This window comes from Plecotus auritus (genome assembly GCF_963455305.1).
Source record: "Plecotus auritus genome assembly, chromosome: 4".
Lineage (NCBI taxonomy): Eukaryota > Metazoa > Chordata > Mammalia > Chiroptera > Vespertilionidae > Plecotus > Plecotus auritus.
The window spans coordinates 95,257,266-95,280,705 of record NC_137775.1 but is presented as its reverse complement, the minus strand read 5'-3'; the positions used below and the strand labels follow the sequence as shown (position 1 = coordinate 95,280,705).

Below are 23,440 nucleotides of genomic sequence, written 5' to 3'. Positions count from 1 at the left end.
CCCACTACTCCTCTTGCACGCTCCCCTCCATGATCAGGATTCAAATGCACCATTCCTTTGGTGATTCCCCCATGACCGATACTGGGCCAGGGTTCAAATCCATGTTTTCTCACAAAATGACATCCAAAATGGATGGGGCCCTTGGAATATAAATTCCACAGGACAAAAACTGTACAATCTGGTTGAATCCCCACACGTTTTTCTCTATGACAATTATGTACCATATATTTTTAAAAACAATATATTAATGAGTGATCTAGCAAATTTGGAATTTAAACAATGCCTGTCAGCAACTGCTAGAGGTTTCTTTTACACTTGGACTTCTGCCAAGCCTATTTTCTGTCAGCTTTCTTGTTTTCTCTTTAATTTTGCTAAGTGAACACTATTTTGACAAGGGATTAAGCAATACCCAAAAAGTAGAGAAAAATTATTAATAAACTAGGCACTTTTTTTGGTTAATCCTAACCCGAGGATATTTTTCCATTGATTTTTAGGGAGAGTGAAGAGAGAGGGAAAGACAGAGAGAAACATCGATGTGAGAGAAACATATCGACTATGGGCCGGGAAGGAGCCTGCAACCAAGGTACGTGCCCTTGCCAAGAATCGAACCCGGGGCCCTTTGGTCTGCAGGCTGATGCTCTATCCACTGAGCCAAACTGGCTAGGGCCAAATTAGGCACTTTTGTCTCATGCTCCTCAGAACATTGACCCATACTGCACACTTCTCACAGCAGCCTCAAGAAACGCTGCACACAGGATCCGCCCGCTTCGCCTTCCACTGTGTCTGAGATTGCACGTATTTATCTTTATTTTTAAAATCTCCTCATTGTTGCCAATGACACTTGAAAATTATTATTAATCCAGCTATTCCTAATAATAGTATTTAAGTAACTTGTCATCTTGGGAACTTAATAGATAATAATTAATTGTCAAGAATTAATATAACAGGATTCTAATCTCCAACCTTTGAAGCAGGGTATTTATTTGTTATAATGGTAAAACTTTTGTTTTAATTGCTTATTTATGCAATATACATTCTCTATCACCTCAATTCTAATTTTTATATCTGCTTTGTGAGTAAAATAATCACATGCCGAAGGACACAGACAGTTGACTTCACAAACAGTAATGAATCTCCTGTGAGCCCTTTTATTCACACCACAATAGATTCTATATTACCAGGCAGAGGAAAACAAAACAACACCATAGATTATTTTCCTTATTTGCAAGATATGCACACAGTATTCTGATAGGAACAAGAACCTGAAGGTGCAGCGAGCTATGTCTTAGGAGTGTGAGTAAATACAATGTTCTGTTGACATCTTGTTCCTGCTTTCAAATAACCAGGTATGTTACATATGAACTGTCAGAGCAGCTCAATAAGTTTTCCTGTCTAAATGTGCCCACATTCTTTTCAGAGACCTCATCTTAAGCTAACTTCCCTATCTTAGTTGAACACCATTGTAACTTCTTAACTTGCAATAGTCATTTCAAATCAATATTTAAATGGTATAAACACCACCACTTTTATCCACTAACCTTCCCTTCAGATACACCATACATACTTTCCATGTGACAATGCAAATGGTCTGCATCCAGCAGAAAACAGAAAGGCGTCAAAGAAAGAGATAGAATCCCTTTCTTGGGCCCTTAATGAGGTCTCCAGAGCCAAAGGCAAACCAATAACAAATTGTACTTTCCACATATTGGGTGGAAAAAAAGGAGAAAGGCAAGGGGATGTGGGGGGTGCTTGTCATCTGAAATTAATTGAACTTAGTCATGCCAAGAAAGCACGGGTAATAAACCCTCCCCATCTAAATTAAGGGTTTTATACCATGAAAAATAAAAATAAAAAATTTATGGCAGTAATTTCATCTGGGTTTTTCCAAGAAGTGCTTGCTGATTTTCTTGTACTCAGTAGAAAAATCCCCAAGGAGCAATGCAGACTGCAATAAGGCAGACTTCTAAAAAGATACCATTTAATTTCTCACTCCTCCCCTTGTACTATTACCACATTTCCACTTTTCACTAGCTCGGTATTAACTCTCTCAGCACAGTTCTCTCCCATTAGCTCTCAGCAACATCTTAAGGGGCAGGGAAAACATGCTCAATCTACAAGCGCTCATCCATTGCTCTCAGTCAAAACAATCGGAAACCCCAGAAGCACAGTCATTTATTTATTTGCCTTTGGCTTTTCGTCAGGACACCCAGCCATCTTACTCAAAGGCACCAAAAGTCAAAATGGTTTCAAAACAGTTCTATCACTCAACATCTTTAACACCGGTGACAAGAACTGGTAAATGACTTCTGAAGAAAAAAAAAAATCAAACACAGAACCATGGTTCCCAACCTGTGGATTGAATGTGGCGGGGCCAAGGCACAGTTATTTGCAAGGGTTCTGCAAATCCCCATGGATACCAAGCACAGCCTGCAGACCAAACTGTATAACATATAAAAACATAGTCACAGTATTGTTTTCTAATGTCCACAGACACTGTTGTGATGACTAAAATGAACATTTATTTAAAAACAAAACTAAAGTCATAGTAGCTTTTTCTCATTTTCTCAATTAATGGATGCTATAAATAAAAGAGCTAATTTTAAACCCTGCAATCTTTTCAAGTCAAGGTGAGTCTTCACAATGAAGAAGAAGGAAAGTAACTGATAGGATTGTCAGCATTTTCAGTGCTTTATGTTCAGGCACGTGGTAGGCATTCAATACTTGTTGACCACGGGTGTGAGGACGTTATTCTTGGCCCCATTTGTATCTCTTTTTTTCTTTCATCCGTCCCATCTCTTCATGTACAAAACAGCAGCAAACCTCTAAGTATGGTCTGGACTCCTGGGGTCCCAAGTACCATTCAGGAGGTCCATGGAGTCAAGGCTTCTTAATTTTAAGAAGTTATTTGCCTGCCATGTATGTACAGTTGAGCTTTCCAGAGGCTACATCTGTGATATCAAAACAGACTGAGAAATAAATATGAGAATCCAACTGTCTTCTACCGTAATACTAACAAATTAAGGAAGTTTGCAAGGTTACTTTCCTCACTGAATTATTTTTGTTTTTAAAAATATAGTTATTTTTCATTAAAATGTTTATATTGACATGTAATGAATTTATTATTGCACTTTAAGTTAATTCATAAATATTGATAAGATATACCATGCAGCCGAAACCGGTTTGGCTCAGTGGATAGAGCGTCAGCCTGCGGACTGAAGGGTCCCGGGTTCGATTCCGGTCAAGGGCATGTACCTTGGTTGCGGGCACATCCCCAGTGGGAGGTATGCAGGAGGCAGCTGGTCGATGTTTCTCTCTCAAAGATGTTTCTGACTCTCTATCCCTCTCCCTTCCTCTCTGTAAAATATCAATAAAATATATTTAAAAAAAAAAAGATATACCATGCATTAACAAAAGTTCTTTGAGGTCCTTAATAATTTTTAGGAGTATAAAGAGCTCCTGGGAACAAAGTTTGAGAACTGCTGTTACAGAGGTAGCAATGTCCTGGTTTTTGTTCTTAGTATATAAGAAGATGCTGGACCCCACCTGGAGGGATGCTGAGGAGGGCTTCACAGGTTTCACTGGGTGGCTGACCAAGGGCTCTCACATCCCTTCTAGCATTAAGTTCTATGATTCTATCTTAAAGGGAACCTAAGGAAGTCTCCTCCCAAAGTTGTCACCACTGACGTAGAATATGAATATGAATGTTCCTTCATTTTGCCATTCACAAAACAATATGAACACATTAATGGGCAAATTAATATTGTCCGTGGTTGTATGGTCTTCATGTCAGTACAATATTTCCAACATTTTGGAAGCAAGGTGACTTTTTAATTTTGCTTATTAAGTTCTTTTTACAGGAAAAGCTCTCTCCTCCAATTGGAGCCTCCCACAGATTTAAAATCACACAGTGCAGTACTATTCACTCTGAAGGGAAAGAATGCTAGCACCGTGCTATTCAATCAGAAGAATAGCCATTCACTATATTCTCAAAGGATGTCCTTACAACCAAATGGTCAATAACAAGGCAAAGGTTCTGCTGACAGCAATTCCCAAGGCAAATAAATTCATGCCAAACCCATACAGATGAGTAAACATCTTAATCTTCTGCACAGGCCCTGCTCTTATAAACCATGAAAATAGGATGGCTTAGCTTAATGAGCACACTGTGCCCAGAGAAACCAGTAAGTTGTTTAGAATGTATAGTTTCAGATCAATGAAGGAAAAGCAGTATGAGAAAAATATAATGAACATACTTGTGTAATTTGATTCAATTCAATGAACATTAACTGAGTGCCTGCTATGTTCCTGTCATTATTCTAGGTCAGTGGTCGGCAAACTCATTAGTCAACAGAGCCAAATATTAACAGTACAACAATTGAAATTTCTTTTGAGAGCCACATTTTTTAAACTTAAACTTCTTCTAATGCCACTTCTTCAAAATAGACTCGCCCAGGCCGTGGTATTTTGGGGAAGAGCTACACTCAAGGGGCCAAAGAGCCCCATGTGGCTCGCGAGCCGCAGTTTGCCGACCACGGTTCTAGGTGATCATGAAGATAAGCCTTACTCTCTAGGAACTCACACTCTGAACAGGAAAAACACTGAACCACAATGTGATGTGATATATAAATAGGTGTTTAATACTATGGAAACACAGATGAGAAAGCAATTAATTTAGTCTCGTGGAAATATGGGGAGTCACGACATATGTAATAGGGAAGGAAGGGTAGGGAGAAGTTTGTGCCTAACTCAAAATCTTCAGTCTGAGCTGAGTCCCTAACATCTCCTGATTATCGTTCTATGTGTCACTTCCATTTTTCCATTTTCCAGCTGCTAGTTCAAACCTCCTCCATTCCTATCACAACTCTCACCCAACTCCCTACAGCCTTACCCTCAGCAGCTGCTCTTGTAGCCTTCTTTGAGATGAACCAGCCTTAGGCCACCTATCCCATGGCCAGGCCTGCTGCCCTTACTCCTGCCCTCTTCTAGAAGGCCAAGCCTAGTCTCTCCACTAAGACCCTACAGCCCATCTATTCTCCCTCCTCAGAACCTCTGCTTTCTAACCTCTACCTCTCCTGATTCCTTAACACCAGCATTTAAACATGCTTCCCCAGCAGCCATCTCAAGAAGTGATTATTTTTCCTCTCAATGCCTCATAAATCCCAGGGCCAGGAAGCAGAGGAGGCAACTATACTTGTTTCCAATTACTACTCCCAACCAGGCTCTTCCAATTCTGCCTGCACACAGCCCATCCCATGCTGTCATCATCATCTACCAACTACACACTCATTCTACTCAACTGAAAACTTGTATTCCTGGCTCACTTCTCCTCCACTCCAGCTCCTATCATCACCTGCTAACATGAATGTATACCACGCAAACAAAATCTAGGCTGCTCAGGTCCCTGATAGCCTCTTTCAGGGCCCCTTCCTCTACATACCTCAGTGACTCAAATCCATGGGCAATACCTAATTTGGTCAAAAGAAACATACACCCATGCCAAAATTCTAATATGAAACAACCAATATTTCATCTCCCCTTCCCATCTTTCCCATTCATTTGCTTTAGTATCCCCGTTGCTAAAAATTCTTCCCTCTCATTAAACTGTCTAATCCACTGATCCTGTCACAATCCTGTCCCCCTTTGCTCCCTCCTTTGTTCAGCTTAGATTCTTATAATCTATGTATAATCATTCCCTATTTCCCTTGTCCCTCTCTCTCTCCATTATACTTGCCTGGCAAACTGCAACCCTAGTATCTACTTTCTCAGAGCACAAACTCAAGTAACAGTACACAGCTAAAGAAAAACCACATAATCAGACTTCATTTTAAATTCATCAAATTGATGTTTCTCTCTGTCTCTCCCTCTTCCTTCCACTCTCTCTCAAAAAATCAATGGGAAAATATCCTCAGGTGAGGATTAACAACAACAACAAAAAGAACTAGATCTATTCTCAACAGAGTAGAGGATATGGCTCATAGAGGACCTTTAATGAATGATCACACCAGGAAGGAATGAACAGAATGATCAAATTTCTTCTGTTCAACTATTTTCCAACCCCTCCACTCCCAGTTATCACCCATCCACCTTATCTCTGCTGCCTCATTACGTTAGTCCAAGGTGTACAACATCGTTTTTTTTACTCATGATGACTTTACCTCACCCCTTTCATCCTACTTCTCTTCCTCCTGACATAACATCCTTGTCGTCAAAGCAAATGAAAATTTCTTACTGATCTCTTTATGACATTTAGCTCCCTGGTGACCACTCCTTCCTCTTTAAAGCATTCTCTTGCCTTATATGGCAATTCACGCTCTTAAGGCTCCTCCTACTTTTACCACTCCTTCTAAGGCTCCCTCTAAGCTTCCCCTTCACTCCTTCTTTCCTAAAATGTTGGTATTCCTAAGGGTTCTGACCTAGGCCTTCCCCTCTCTCTATATGTACTGAATCATCTCATGCACTCATATAGTTTCAGTTACTATCTATATGCAAATATCTTCCCAATCTTTATCTTTAGCCCAGATCCTTGTCCCTAGCTTCAGACCAACTGCCTAAATACCAGTTCAGATCTCTATTTGGATGTCCAACTGTTACCTCAAACTGTATATTTAAAGTGAACTTATCACCCTGGCCGGGTAGCTCAGTTGGTTAGAGCATCACCCTTATACACCAAGGTTTTGGGTTCGATCTCTAGTCAGGCCACATACAAGAAAGCAACCAATGAATGCATAAGTAAATAGAACAATCAATCTCAATCTCAATCTCTCTCTCTCTCTCTCTCTCTCTCTCTCTCTCTCTCTCTCTCTCATTGCCTTTCCCTGGCAAATCTGCTTCTTCTCCTATATCCCCATCTTAGTGATTGGTATCTCCATCCAACCCATGATCCCAAGCCAAAAGCCTATTCTTTGATACATTTATGTCTCTCTCACACACCCCACCCCCAACACATGTACTTTTAAACAAGGTCAATATATTCCAACAACTAACTATTTCTTTAAATTGCCCACTTTTCTGCATCTCCACTGCTACTTGCTTGATTCAAACCACTGGCATTTCTCATGCCTAGTCTTCTGCAAAAGTTTTCAAATTATATTCTTATGTCCCTGAAAGCCATTCTCCATACAGTAGCAGGAGTGATTATATGAAAACATAATAAATCTTATATTAATTACTCCACTACTTAAAACTCATCAATGTCTTCAATTGTCTTCAGATAAAATTCAAATTTCTGAAAACCTGGCTGACAAAGCCCTGAATGATCTGGACTCTGCTTGTCTCTCAAATCTCATCTCTGACTACTCCTTGCCTCCTCTTCTATGCTCCAACTACAATAAACTACCACTTTCCCATGCTCTCTCTTCTTGCAGTGTATACATGTTATTCCCCAAAGCCCCAGTCAGACTTTTTCCTTCCTCATCCTGTACACACGCCCTCCTCATTTAGCCACCAGCCCTGATCTTCCAAGATTAGGCCAGATGATCTCCCCACCCCCCCCCGACCCGCCACCCAGCACTCACTATCTTGTTGCCCACTTCAGAGAATTGAAATTGCCTATTAATTTGTCAGTAATCCTACCTACCCACCTCAAAATTACAGAATTAGAATCTCTAGGGCAGGGACCCCAACATCTGTATATTTTTAAGGCTTACAGCCAGGTTGAGAATACCGTTGTACCTTCTTATGCAGACAAGGAGCATTACCTTTACCATTGTAACCCAATACCCAGCAGAGTGTTGACACTCAAGTTACCTACTAAATATGTAGTGAAGAAAAGAAGGGAACAGGGCAGCCCTAGTTGGTTTGACTCAGTGGATAGCGTGTCAGCCTGCGGACTGAAGGGTCCCAGGTTTGATTCCGGTCAAGGGCACATGGCAGCAAATCAATGATTCTCTCTCATCACTGATGCCTCTATCTTTCTCTCCCTTTCCCTTTCTCACTGAAATAAATAAAAATATATTATTTAAAAAAAGAAAAAGAAAAAGGGAACAGGGCAGCAAGCAGAGGAAGGGAAGGGATGAATGAATGTAATACAATCCTCAAGAAAGGTTTGAATGTTCTTTGCACACCTGTCAAAGGACATTACCAGGAGTGCAATCTTTATGACTCAAGTTTCTATTCTGCTTTCAGTGTTATTTCGTTTTTCTTTGCTACAACTAAACTCTATTCTCTTTGCATCAACTATAAGTAAAGAATGTCAGCTAAAGTATGTTAGGCCAAAAAGGTTGAGTACAAATCAGCTTTCACATCTATAACACTGCATGCCCTGCCTTGCTGACCTTATAAATACTGGCTGGAAAACACAACATGCAGAAAAACGTCAGCCATTTGAGCACTGTACTCTCCTCAAAATGCAGAGTGAGAACTTCTGAAATAGAGCAGTGGAGTGGGTTAAATGGTTCTGAACCTTTTAGAGAGGGTAATAAGTGCACAGTGCTTTAGTAGCAAGCATACATAAAACATAATAAAATGGCATAGAATTAATATTTCTCAAAATAAAAACCTAATAAAACCATGAATTTGGGGAAGAGGCATTGCACAAACAGGGCAGAAACATCTTTATATCTCCCTTGTTGCTCTGAGCACAGCAGCCTTGGTATATATTTGTTGAATAAAATGCCTGATGAATGAATATGGTTCTTAAAGGATTACTCACATTTTCCTCCCCTGATCAAAGAGCCAGCTACTCTTAGACTCATGGTCCATTAAAAAAAAAATTTATCGCCCTGGCTGCTGTTGCTAAGTGGTTAGAGCACTGGCCCATGCACCAAAGGGTCATGGGTTTGATTCCTGGTCCAGGGCAAGTACCTGGGTTGCAGATTGGATCCCCAGCCCCAGTTAGGGTATGTGTGAGATGCAACCACTTGATGTGTCTCTCTCACATCAATGTTTCCTTCTCTCTCTCTCTCCCCCCCTCCCTCTCTCCCCCCTCCCTCCCTCCCTCCCCCCCTCCCTCCCTTCCCCCCCTTTCCTCCATCCCTTCCACTCTCTCTAAAAATCAATGGAAAAAATATTCTCAGGTGAGGATTAACAAAAAAAATATATAGGGTGTCCCCCCAAAATGTATACACACTTTGAATAAAGGCAGTGTTTATTAAAACACATTTCATTTTCAAAATGTAATAGAGTCTACAGACATTGTGTGTATACATTTTTTGGGACTCTCTGTATATATATTTATCAAGTGCCTAAACCAGCTTGTAATTTGCTAGTACACAGCATTCTAAAAGAACCTGCTTTTGCACTGCAGAGCTTACCATGCAAATCCTATTGGCGGCATTGCCTCCAGGGCACCAGCACCACCAAATAACAAGCACGCCGTGCAGTCCAGCCACGTTCCTTTAAACATGCAACATGCCATGTGCCTTCATGATGTCACAACTTTTCATATACACTATTCCCTCTGCCCCAAATAACCTTCCCACCTGAAAAACTCCTACTCGTCCTTAAAGATCTAAATAAATATTATCTTCCTTATAAAACATTCTCTGAATTCCCCAGAAATAATTAATCATTTCCTCCCCTGCGTTCTTCTGCCATAGAATTTTCTAAGTATCTTTAGTGTCTTTGAATCCTATTTAAATTAGGATGATTAACTACATATTCATATGCACAATTCTAAGTACAAAGAGAAACCACTCACTTTTTTCATAGATCTAGAAATGCTTCACATAGGAGAATAAAGAGTAAAGATTTGCCTGGATAGATGACAGGAAGGGCATAAGGTACAGTCCTGGGGAAGACTTAACCAAATAGAGGAAATGTAAATTAAATGGTCTGGGACTCTCTTCAAAGCTCAGAGGGTGGATTTTGAGCTTGATCCTCTAAGTTTTACAAGAGGAAAGGGATGGTATGATTCCCATCAACCATTTAATCATGGCATGCCTGTGAAACATGCACACACCAAACACCATATGGTGACTATCGATTAGGTGCCGTCAATTCAGATGACCCATGTAAAATTCACTCTTCCAGTAAAATGTGAGCTGTTTAAGAATAGGGATGTGGGCTCATTTAACATTGTCTCTCCAGTGCCACACAGGTGGGAGCTTACTTAATGAACCGAAATGAATTCTTCTTTAATAACTTTACATAACATGCTCTGCAAAATCTTTACCAGCTTCTATAACACAGCAGACATGTTGCTGGAAGGTAAACTACTTTGCCTGACTCTTTCATAGAAAAATTAAAACAAATAATCCTTTTAGAGACAATCATTAATAGTTTAATAAATTTCAAGAAATATCAACACCCTTAAGAAGTTTTTAACCCTCTGAAGGGGTGGATTTAAAAAATGAACCCATTTGACAGGTTTCAGAGGGGATGGAAGGGGGTAATAGGGGATGAGAAAAGATTAACCAAAGAACTTATATACATAGCCCATGGATACAGACAATAGTGTGGTGAAGGCCTGGGGTGGGGCAGGAGCTGGGTGAAGGAAGGGGGATGGGGGACATCTATAATACTGTCAATAATTTAAAAAAAATTTTTTAATGAATCCATGGCCCTAGCCAAGTAAGTAGTTGATTTGGTTAGAGCATCATTCCAATACGCCATGGTTGCGGGTTCAATCCCGGATCAGGGTATATACAAGAATCAACCAATGAATGCATGAATATGTGAAACAACAAATCAATGTTTCTCTAAAAATCTATAAATATTTTTTTAAAATGAACCCATGGCATTAATAGCTATTCTTTATATAAATGTTTAACCGACTACTATGCTGACAGAATTTTGTGCTCGAACCTTAAGTATTTCCATGTAGCCTAATGCTGAAGTTTAACGTTGTGATATATGTAATGTAAAAATAACAAGGTTTTAAAATATGTATGGTCTAAGAGCACCAAAATTAACAAAAATATAACAAGGATCCAGTGAAAACCCTATGTTAACAAGTGCAGTGGTTTTTTGATGGGGTTGAGCCATATCTTCCAAGTATAAATTCCAAGGAATTCATGGTGTCCCACCCTTAATCAAATGCCTACCAGTAACTATGGACCCTGTTAAGAGCTTCGAGAACCCTGGGGTTTATCTGGCTTATAGAATTTTTCTTATAGGGTTGATTTAATAAAAACATGTTTTAAGAAGTGCTCCCATCTTAGATCCAAAGTTCCATGAAGTTTTCCAAAAGCCCTGATGTAAATGGAAATGAAGAAATGCTCCATGGGATGGTTAAAATCGAACTAGGAGTGCCGTTAATAAAAATGAACCCAAGGAATGATTCTGCTTTGGAGAAAGAGATTAGTATGAAGACAAACACACATACATATCCACTTACAGCCACTCTCACAGTCTGCTACTGGTTGTAAAACTGTCAGGAGAGGTGAGGCAGAAGCACCAATGACATCACCTAGACACATTCATGTGGTAGCTATTTTGTGGGCTAGGGGGTTGTCTGCAGCTCACCAGCACCAGTGCAGTGCTCACTCAGCTGATATTTTTATTTCTGAAGCCTTATTAACATCCCAGGCTCCAAAATGCAGTATATGATCCTTGACTACAGAAACAAATTGCCAGCTGCCTCATAAAGGACAATCTCATTTAGCAGAAGGCAAATGCTAGCATAGAACTAAAGTAAATAAAGATGGCTACATATGCTCTAGCTTTCAAACTGGAAGGTGACAGTGATGAGAGGAGCAGAAGAGAGAAAGGATTAAACATGAAACAGAACAGCTGCCGACTATCTGACTATTTTAGCAGTCTAATAATACAATATGGCAACAATGCCAATTAAAATGGCTGGTGTGAAGCTTTAGATCCAGAGATCTTAAGGCTAAAGAAACCATGAGTCCAGCCAATTCACCCCCCACTATCATATAAGGAAGGCTACTATAAACTTCAATGAAGAGTGCTTTGTAAATTGCAGTGCTCTATAGAAATACATGGTACTGCTGCTATTCCTAATATGAGTCTATTCTTCTTTTAGCCGTAAATTTATCAGAAGTCCCAATTCCTTCTGCATTTTTTCATTTCTGATAAACAGAGTTGTAGTTGTTAATATTACCAATGTTATTTTTATTATTTTACCTTTTATTTCCTTGAGAACCTTCAAACAGTTTATGCTGCCCAAACTGAATATCTTAGCAGTGTAAAGCATGAATGGAATATGCCGTTTATATGAGAATGAAACCTGAACAAGGCTCACTTCATTTCCACCCATAGAATGTCAGCTGGATCTATCAAAATTCTCAGATGTCCTGGGAACCCCATATCTTCATAGACCCAACCACTCATTAAAGGTTAGGGCAGGAAGGGAAAAAGGAATGGCTACCCTTTCTTGTCAAAGAAGGAGGGCTTGGTGATGTGCTTTCAGTGAGTGGAATAAAAGAAAAAGTTTTAAAGGGTCAAAGGGAGAGAGCATGAAGAGAAGCTTAAATGTCTGACTTCAGCACCCACCTTAAAAAGACTACTTCATCCAACTGAACTAAAATAGACCACCACTAGCTATTACAAAACCACCTAACGAAGAAAGAATCTCTACATGTGACCTCTGGTTACCTTTCAACACTGCAGTCCTCCTAAACAAACTGGCACCAGAGTAAATGCAGCCAAGAAGAACCTAACATTTACATTTATGATTTCATTTCAATTTTTCATATAATTTTCAGTAGACCTACTTTGTGGGTATAATTTAATTCTAAAGTATTTGGGAATTACATTTAGTCCAGTTGTGCCTGAAAAAAGGAAAGAAAAAGTAATTTTCCAGTTTTACAGATGCTTCCAGAATTCTGTCTGAACATGGATTAATCTACAGTTTCTCAGCTGCAGAATATTACTTCTATTCCACAGACTTTGTATATGAACTATTAAATCCATTAGATCGATAGCAGTTCCTCCCATCTACTTTTAAAGAGCTGATTTAATAAGAACACCATTTTCTTAGTCAAGGCTTTCTTTATTAAGGGAACACAGTCCTGTGTGAATAAGGTCAACATTACCTCTTACATTATGACAACTTCATATAAACAGAGCCTGTGGCAGGGCAAATGAGGCAAAATGTTGGGTGGTAAATAAGAGAATTTGTTTAAAAGACACCATATTGGGGCTTAAACTGAACTTAACTTACAAAGGTTAAGATAAAAGAAAATTTGTTTAAAAGACACCATATTGGGCTGAAACCGGTTTGGCTCAGCGGATAGAGCGTCAGCCTGTGGACTGAAGGGTCCCAGGTTCGATTCCGGTCAAGGGCATGTACCCTGGTTGCGGGCACATCCCCAGTGGGGGGTGTGTAGGAGGCAGCTGATCGATGTTTCTCTCTCATCGATGTTTCTAGCTCTCTATCCCTCTCCCTTCCTCTCTGTAAAATATCAATAAAATGTATTAAAAAAATAAATAAAAAAAAATAAAAGACACCATATTGGGGCTTAAAACTGAACTTAACTTACAAAGGTTAAAAGAAAACCAACATTAACCATTTGCTCAAAAAATATTGAAATGACAGGCACTAGTGGCATCAAAACATAGAAAAAGTTATTTTTCTAAATAACACATAGAAAAGTGTTATTTTCTTAATAAGTATAAAACTATTCACTATTAAATACTTCAATATCCCTTCTTCACTCCCCTTCTGTAACTGAAAGACAATAGTGGAAAGAAATTTACCCTTTTGTTCTCTCTGGACCTGCATATTAATAGAGATGACAATGACATTATGCCCATTGTTCTTGGTTTAAACAATATGAGCAATCAATGGAGGCCCCAAGATACAGGCAGCAGCTACTAAGCTCTCTCTTTCTCCTCTGAGCTTTTATACACAAAAAAAGCATAGAAGAAATCATAAAGTGCTACTTAACGCCCCAAAAATTAAAAATGGAGAAAGAGGGTGGGATCAATGTGTATTGTCTCACAAACATAGTTTCAAAGATAATTGGTAATGTTCTCTTTTTCCAAAGAAGTGAGGGTTAAATATAGTCACTCAGTACAGAGACTGATGATCTTCAAGATGTGTAAATTATACATTACAGTTACATAACAGACTAAATCACAGTCATCAACAAAAGAACATTTGGCACGATTCTTGAATTTTTATGATTCTAGTTCATAAACAGAGCCTCAAAAAGGAGGGAAAAAAATCTCACCTTAAATCAGCCCAATAAAAGCAGCCTCACACCTCATGACAGGTACCAAGTGTCCAAGGTGAATGGAAGATAAAGGCAATCATCTTCATTGGAGTGCAGAATGAGAGGGGGCTTTTTGTTTTCAAGGTTTTCTTAAAATAACACTCAGTCACTCCATTAGTTTTTAAAAACCGGAAAAAGAAGGTCAACTACTCAAATACATGTAGAACTATGTGTTTAAACACCAACAGACCTAATGTGACTTTCTTTCCCTAGGTCAAATCCAGACGCTAAAGTCTAGTGAAAGAACATAGAAGACTTTAAAAAATCTGGGCAGCACAAACCAAAGACTGGCCAAGAATTCTCATGCTTTTGATGCAGCTAAAAGGGCTACATGGCCCCACAGTGTCATGCCAGTGCCACCACTATAGGCAATTCAGAACGCGTCAGGAGCACTCGGCTAGCAACATGCTGAGAATGTCCAAACATTCTGCCTCAGTTCCTATGACAACACAGAAGCAGGAAGTCTCCTCAGGCTTATCAGATGCACCCAATTAACATTCATCTTTGACAAGCTCATCCTTTAATCTCCAATACAAAAACAGCCACCATTATTCTGTAATACCAGTTAAGAAGTCCTAGTGATCTGAGTAAAGTACACTAATGGGGGGGGGGGGGAGGGGGGGAAGAGATCTTAACCCAAGAAAATGGAAGAAACCTATGAGGAATGCAAAGACCAAACCAACCCAGAAAGGACATTCTTTCCTTCATTCCATCGGGTTGTGTCTCTTCTGCCACCAATTCAACACAATTGTCTCTCTGCACTTTGAATAAAAAGCAAAAATTGCTCTTTTTGAAAAGAGACTGGCCTTCTAAGGATTTTTAGAATTCAAAGGCAATACTTAGAGGATTTCCAAGTGTCGAGAGCTCCAAAGAATCCATCAATCTTGATATATTTGGAATGACCGGACAATCTAAGGATGCCCTGAGCCACTCCACTCAGCCTCAACCATATTTTAAGATGACTATGAAGAAGTCGGTGTTGACTTAGATCCACAACAACCAATATTATTTGTGGGGCCCTGGAACACTGCCAATATTTCTTACATATAAGAGATTCTCAGACCAGAAAACAGTAAAACATTTCATAAAGTGATTATCTTAAACTTCATAGCCTTGGATCACAAAAGCAGTCTCTGGCTTATTTTCTGAAACTAATATGTTTCCAAGTAATTAAATACCAAAGTAATGCTATGACAAAAAAATTAAAACTTCAATCTTCTTAGGTGTATTGGGACACAAATCTGTGTGTGTACCTTCTTAGATACAACCACCTCCATGCATGTGTGTTCTCTTTTTCTCTCTCAATTGGTGCCTTACCCAAGTCACTTTTGGACTTGGATGAAATATCCCATGCAGGGCATAGGATCTAGCTTCCTGAGTAGCTACAGAGGGCCTGGATGAGGCAGCTTGGGAGTGCAGAGGAGTTTGTTCCCAGGGATAAACCTCCATCAACTACGAACAGGAGAGGAGACTGGAGGAAACCAGACAGATAAATCCCCCCTTTCTTCCTCTTTTCCAAGGACCACTCCAAGTGTACTTTCTCCTTAAAACCCTTTCAGGGAAATCCTGTTGGCAAGTGAGCATGCTTGCTGAGTGACCTGCTATGGCTCTTTCCAGCTTGTTATGAAGCAAGAGCTACTACACTCCATCAAATCAATTTTTTTGCATCTTTCCTTGCTTCTCTTCCTTCTGCCCTTACCTTACAGACCTGGACCTCTATCTCTCAAAGAAAGCATTAATATTTTAATCCTTACCTCCGGCTCTGTTTGCCAGAGAACCCAGGCTTAGACATTAGGATTAAAGGAATTAATTCCAGAACTAAGAATAAACCATTAAAATATGTACATTTTTTTTCAAATACAATAAATCCTAGGGAGAAGTAGAAAAATATTAAGTACCTAAAACTTAAAAGGCCAGGGCTGATACAATATCAAATGTCACCAACTGAGAAAGCAGTCAGGTAGCAACTAGTCAAATACAGAATTTCTTCAATGTGCCCCACACTACCAACTTCAGAGGACAAACAAGGCATTTTCATTAGGGAACAATTCTGTGTAAAAGATGCTACCCACTGCCTATACAACATTTTTTCTTTCCTACTAGCAAAGTCCTGATAGCATCAGTTTTGTCCACTCCTCTCCAATGTGAAGAGGTAAATCTTGATCAGAAAGCACATGGTTCCGTTATCTTCACCAGTAACTGATTTGGATTCGTTAATATCAATTAGTTCTAGTCAATGACATGGAGGTCTGTTAAGGGGCCTCTGGGAAAAGTTTCTTAGCTCTTCTGAGGAACAGAAGAGATATTACTGCATCAGGCTGTGATGCCTTGATGTAACAGCCATCTTAAGACCATGAAAGGATAGAGCCTGAGGAGAATGTTGACAAAGAAATGGTGGCAAGGATTTCAGGACCCCAATCCTTCGCTATCCAAACCAGGAGGGTTGACACCTGCAAGGGTCAGACATGTCTGGGGCCAACTGAGATGCCTCCCAGGTGCTTTATTTGTCTTGCTTGGGTTTGCAGTGGGGCTCGAAGAGGATGGTGGGTGAAAAGAAAACTGAGAAGCTGGATACTAAGAAGCAGAAGCCTGATACTAAGGAGAAGAAACCTGAAGCCAAGAAGGCTGGTGCTGGCGGCAAGGTTAAGGCACCTAAAAAGGGGAAGCCCCACTGCAGCTGAAACCCCGTCCTCTTCCGAGGAATTGGCAGATATCCCCGTTCGGCTATGTATTCGCGAAAGGCCATGTACAAGGAAGTATTCAGCAGCTAAACCCAGGATTGAAAAGAAAAAGGAGAAAGTTCTTGCTACTGTCACAAAACCAGTTGATGGCGACAAGAATGGTGGTACCCGAGTGGTTAAACTCCTCAAAATGCGTAGATATTATCCTACTGAAGATGTGCCTCGAAAGCTGTTGAGCCATGGCAAGAAACCCTTCAGTCAGCATGTGAGGAAATTGCGGGCCAGCATCTCTCCTGGGACCATTCTGATCATCCTCATTGGGCGCCACAGAGGCAAGAGGGTGGTTTTCCTGAAGCAGCTGAGCAGTGGCTTGCTACTTGTGACTGGACCTCTGTCCCTCAATCGAGTTCCTCTGCATAGAACACACCAGAAATTGGTCATCATCACTTCCACCAAAATTGATATCAGTGGTGTGAAAATCCCCAAACATCTCACTGATGCTTACTTCAAGAAGAAGCTGCACAAGCCCAGACACCAGGAGGGTGAGATCTTCGACACAATTTTTCTTTTTGAAAAAGACACAAAACATGTGCTATATCAATTAAAGATTAAGTGATGAAGCATAGGTACAGAGAGTAAAGAAATCATTACTGTGGGACATTAAAGGCAGCTTTCTAAAGAAGGTGAAACTAATAAACATGCCTTTTGTACAGCATAAAGGTATGCTGTCTAAATTCAATTAGTATAATTTGACTTCCAGAAAGCTCTCTCCTGCAGATGTGAATAGTTCTGTCTGTCCAGCATCCTCTTACAAGTGGGAAATACTGCTGCTTTCACTATCTGAGCTCAGGGATGAATGCCAGACCCAAAGTGGACTAGTCAGAATAATTTCCTGAGATTTTTTAAATCTTAAGATTTAAAAAAAAGTGAGTGTCATAGCATTTGGGTTACAGGTATGTGGATTTGTCAGAAGTCAGTGAATGAAAACAAAATTTATGCATTTTCTTGGATGTCAATTTTACATTACAAGAAAAATGTAAACAAACAATGAACTCTAAGTTAATGATATGCATGCTGAAGTACTTAGGGGGTGTGTACTAATGTCTGCAATTTACTTTGTGTTTTTTTTGTTTGTTTTTTGTTTTGTTTTTTCATTTCAAACATTTTATTTTATTTTATTTTTTTAAATAAATCTTTATTCAGATTATTACAATTGTTTCTCCTTTTTCCCCCCATAGCTCCCCACCACCCGGTTCCCACCCCACCTTCTGCCCTTACCTCCCCACCACTGTCCTCATCCATGGGTGTATGATTTTTGTCCAGTCTCTTCCTGAACCCCCCCATACCCCTTACCCCCTGAGAATTATCAGTCCATTCCCTTTCTATGCCCCTGATTCTATTATACTCACCAGATTATTCTATTCCTCAGGTTTTTAATTCACTTGATTTTTAGGTTCACTTGTTGATAGATATGTATTTGTTGTTCATAATTTTTCTCTTTACTTTTTTCTTCTTCCTCTTCTTTAAGAATACCTTTCAGCATTTCATATAATACTGGTTTGGTGGTGATGAACTCCTTCAGCTTTTTCTTATCTGTGAAGCTCTTTATCTGCCCTTCAATTCTGAATGATAGCTTTGCTGGGTAGAGTAATCTTGGTTGTAGGTTCTTACTATTCATCACTTTGAAAATTTCTTGCCACTCCCTTCTGGCCTGCATAGTTTCTGTTGAGAAATCAGCTGACAATTGTATGGGTGCTCCCTTGTAGGTAATTAACTGTTTTTCTCTTGCTGCTTTTAAGATTCTCTCTTTGTCTTTTGCTCTTGGCATTTTAATTATGATGTGTCTTGGTGTGTTCCTCTTTGGATTCCTTTTGTTTGGGGTTCTGTGCGCTTCCTGGACTTGTAAGTCTATTTCTTTCACCAGGTGGGGGAAGTTTTCAGTCATTATTTCTTCAAATAGGTTTTCAGTATCTTGCTCTCGCTCTTCTTCTGGCACCCCCATAATTCTGATGTTGGTACGCTTGAAGTTGTCCCAGAGGCTTCTTACACTATCTTCAACTTTTTGGACTTTTTTCTCTTTATGCTTTTTCAGTTGAGTGTTTTTTGCTTCTTTGTATTTCAATTCTTTGACTTGATTCTTGTGTTCCTCTAGTCTGTTGTTGGGTCTCTGTATAATATTTTTTATTTCAGTCAGTGTATGTTTAATTTCTAGTTGGTCCTTTTTCATATCTTCGAGGGTCTCGTTATATTTATCGGCCTTTTCTAGGATATTCTTGAAAAGCCTTATAACCGTGGTTTTGAATTCTATATCCAGTTGTTTGTTTTCCTCCATTTCTTTCGTTTGTGATCTGTTTCTTTGACGCCGCATTTTCACTGCTTCCCTGAGTTGGTAGGGTAGATTTGTGTGCTAGGTTTCCTATATGGCCCAGTGGGTCGGCCTCTGCAGTTAACCTGAGGTGGACACTCTTGGTGCACCCCTTTGTGGACTGTGTGTACAGCCTTGTTGTAGTTAAGTCTTGATTGTTGTTGGTATCACTGGGAGGAATTGACCTCCAGGCCAGTTGGCTGTAAGGATCAGCTGTGTCTATGCTGGGAGAAGTTCGGTGCTGGAGACAGCCTTATAGGATTAGACTTGCCAAATTGCAATAGCCTCTGTGCTCAGCTTGGATGGGGTGGAGTCTCAGGGTGGAGCAGAAAGTCTTGGCTTCTAGTCAGCCTTGCCCTTGCGCGCGTGTGCGCCTGCAGACCTCTGCCTTCCCCGGCTCCCGAGTCTCCGCCCGGGAGTCCAGATTCCCCCCACAAGAGCGTGGGTCCCCAGGGGCTCGCCTGGAACTGGGGTTCAGTGCAGTCAGAATTGGGGTTCAGTGCAGTCAGGAGCTTCCGACTCCCTTCTGCTAGGGAAAGCCTGTGGCAACCTCCACAGCCTTTGTGCACACTGGCGCGCGTGCCTCCAGAACCCTGCTTGCCGGGGCTCCCCCGGGTCTCCGAGTCTCCGGGTGCCTTTCTCTCTACCTGACAGTCCAGACTCCCCCTGTATGAGCCTGGGTCCACGGGGTTTCGCCCGGGACTGGGGTTCAGTGCAGTCAGAACTGGGGTTCAGTGTGGTCGGGGGCTTCCTTCCCCCTTCCACCAGAGAAAGTCAGCCAGGCTCTCAGCCACCCTTCCTCTCTGCACACACAAAGACCCTTTGCCGTACCTCCAATTCTCTGTGAGCTTTTCTCTTTCCTTCTAGTTGTAGAATTTTCACTCAGCCAGCTTTCCTGTGGTTCTGGATGGTGTCCGTTCCGTCTTTTAGTTGTAGTTTTGAAATTGTTGTGCGAGGCAGCAGTTTAGGTGCTTACCTATGCCGCCATCTTGGTTTCTCTATGCAATTTACTTTGAAATGGATTTTTAACAGAAGCACTGATAATTAGGAGGATTGATAGACATATGGATATGTGATAAAGCAAGTATGGTAACATCCATATATGGTAAAACTTCTTGTTTGGATAATTTTCAAAATAATTTTTTTTGGGGAAAAACAAGGTGAATGCCCAGTCGGGTGTAGCTCAGGGGTTGAGCATCAACCCAGGAACCAAGAGGTCACGGGTTCGATTCCCAGTGGGGGGCATTCAGGAGGCAGCCAATCAATGATTCTCTCACATCACCGATGTTTCTAGCTCTCTCTCCCTCTCCCTTCCTCTCTGAAATCAATAAAAATATATTAAAAAGAAAAACAAGGTGAAGTCCCACTCTGCTGGCAATGCTGTGAGCTACAGCTCAGGAGTTATCTGTGGTCATGTTTCCCAGGGTATGGAGGAAACTGTTTCAGAAAACAAACAATGTAGAAAGAGCCAGGAAATATGGAGTGAGGAGGTTTTGAGATATCTGAGATGTCCCTGACTTCAGCACCCCTTGAGGCCCAGCTGCATGCCTGCCATTTCAGCAGTTACTGAAGTCAAAAAATTTGTTTTCACCTAAGTTAGTACAGGATGGGTTCCTTATCACTTAACAAACCAAGGAGTCCAGACTAATACTCTAGCCAAGGTAATAATAAGAACTATAGACAAAGGAAGATGGCCACTGGAGCACTATTTATAAAAAACAAAATACAAAAATAACCTGATCAAACAAAAGAGAAATGGCGAAATTTGTGGTATATTTGATGAAGAGTAATAAATAAATAATATATTTATTACTCTTAATAAAATTTTATATGAAAATCCCACAAAACTACTTATAGTTTATATACATATAAACCACATAGTTTATATAGTTATTTATATGAAAATATACAAAATTGTTATCATTGGTTATCTCTGGATTTAGAATTATTATGTTCCAATGTATACTTTATTTTCTAAGTTTTTTTCAATATGTATATACTAGAGGCCCGGTGCACGAAATTCGTGCACGGGGGGTGAGGTGTGTGTCCCTCAGCCCAGCCTGCACCCTCTCCAATCTGGGATCCCTCTCACAATCCAGGATAGTTGGCTCCCAACTGCTCACCTGCCTGCCTGCCTGATTGCACCTAACCACTTCTGCCTGCCAGCCTGATCACCCCCTAACCACTCCCCTGCCAGCCTGATCGATGCCTAACTGCTCCCCTGCCGGCCCAATCTCCCCTAACTGCCCTCCCCTGCTGGCCTGGTCACCCCTAACTGCCCTCCCGCAGACCTGGTCACCACCAACTGTCCTCACCTGCAGGCCTGTTCCCCCCCAACTGCCCTCCCCTGCAGGCCTGGTTGCCCCCAACTGCCCTCCCCTGCAGGCCTGGTACCCCCCATCTGTCCTCCCCTGTAGGCCTGGTCACCCCTAACTGCCCTGCCCTGCTGGCCTGGTAGCCCCCAACTGCCCTCTCCTGCAGGCCTGGTCCCCCCCAACTGCCCTCCCCTGCAGGCTTGGTTGCCCCCAACTGCCCTCCCTTGCAGGCCTGGTCTCCCCCAACTGCCCACCTCTGCCGGCCTGGTCTCCCCTAACTGCCCTCCCCTGCAGGCTTGATCACCCCCAACTGTCCTCCCTTGCAGGCCTGGTCTCCCCCAACTGCCCACCTCTGCCGGCCTGGTCAACCCTAACTGCCATCCCCTGCAGGCTTGATCACCCCCAACGGTCCTCCCTTACAGGCCTGGTCTCCCCCAACGGCCCACCTCTGCCTGCCTGGTCTCCCCTAACTGCCCTCCCCTGCAGGCTTGATCACCCCCAACTGTCCTCCCTTGCAGGCCTGGTCTCCCCCAATGGCCCCACCTCTGCCGGCCTGGTCTCCCCTAACTGCCCTCCCCTGCAGGCTTGATCGCCCCCAACTGCCCTCCCTTGCAGGCCTGCTCTCCCTCAACAGCCCACCTCTGCCACCCCGTTCACCCCTAACTGTCTTCCCCTGATGATTGCCCACAACTGCCATCCCTTGCAGGCATCTTGTGGTGGCCATCTTGTGTCCACATGGGGGCAGCCATCTTTGACCACATGGAGGTGGCCATCTTGTGTATTGGAGTGATGGTCAATTTGTATATTACTCTTTTATTAGATAGGATTACTTTTAGAATAACCAAGAAAAATAAGTCATTTCTTAAAAAACTCACTACTATTAAAGATTTTTAAATAATCTATCTTATGGCCTGGCCAACATGGCTCAGTGGTTGAACATCAACCTATGAACCAGGAGGTCATAGTTCGATTCCCAGTCAGGGCACGTGCCCAGGTTATGGGATTGATCCCCAGTGGGGGGCATGCAGGAGGCAGCCAATCAATGATTATCTCTCATCATTTATGTTTCTAGCTCTCTCTCCCTCTCTCTTCCTCTCTAAAATCAATTAAAAATATATATAAAATTTCTATATAATAAAAGCCTAAATGCTAAGTGTCCGGTCGTTTGTTCAACCAATCAAAACATAATATGCTAATGATATTCTAAGGCTGCTCAACTGCTCACTATGACGTGCACTGACCACCAGGGGGTAGACACTCCGACCGGTAGGTTAGCTTGCTTCTGGGGTCCGGCTGAACAGGACTGAGCAAGATGGGCCGAATACGCCCTGGAGCCCTCCTGCGGTCCCTCCCCAGCTGGCCAACCTCCTGTGTCCCATCCCCAGCCCGAATCATGCACCAGTGGGGTCCCTCGGCCTAGCCTGTGCCCTCTTGCAATCAGGGACCCCTTGGGGGATGTCAGAGAGCCAGTTTTGGCCAGATTCCACAGGCCAGGCCAAGGAACCCCACTGGTATACGAATTCATGTACCGGGCCTCTAGTATATATATAAGCTATGACTTGCTTCCTGAGCACCATTCCCACTATAAATGTTCTAAATGTTCATGAATGTTTGAACTCTTCCATACATTCCCCAAGGCCTGGGAAGTGATAGCCCAATGGTTAAGATCATGATCCATAAAGCCAGACTATTTCAGTTCAAATCCCCACTATGCCCTTATTTTTGGCAGCAAAACAAAATGTATGGTTTGGAGCAGATTAATCTTTCTTGCCTTAATCTGTCCATGTATTAAGTGGAGAAATAGTACTTACAAGTTTGGGAAATAAATGAGATAATACGTGTAAAACACTTAGAATAATCATGATCACCTTCATGAACAGCTTATCTGATGATCTAGTTTCCAAATTTAATAATAGAATTTAACTCACTGAGTATTATTAACTTACTAGAGGCCCAGTGCAC

General features: G+C 41.4%; 1 protein-coding gene and 1 pseudogene across 10 annotated transcripts in view; one reads left to right on the top strand and one right to left on the bottom strand.

The window, feature by feature from the left end:
• Nucleotides 1-23,440, bottom strand: part of BTBD9 (BTB domain containing 9) — a 511,095-nt gene that overhangs the window by 334,496 nt on the left and 153,159 nt on the right. The window lies entirely within an intron of this gene.
• LOC308245936 (large ribosomal subunit protein eL6-like) lies at nucleotides 16,658-17,414 on the top strand (annotated as a pseudogene). The gene has a single exon. The product of its transcript is annotated as a large ribosomal subunit protein eL6-like (transcript).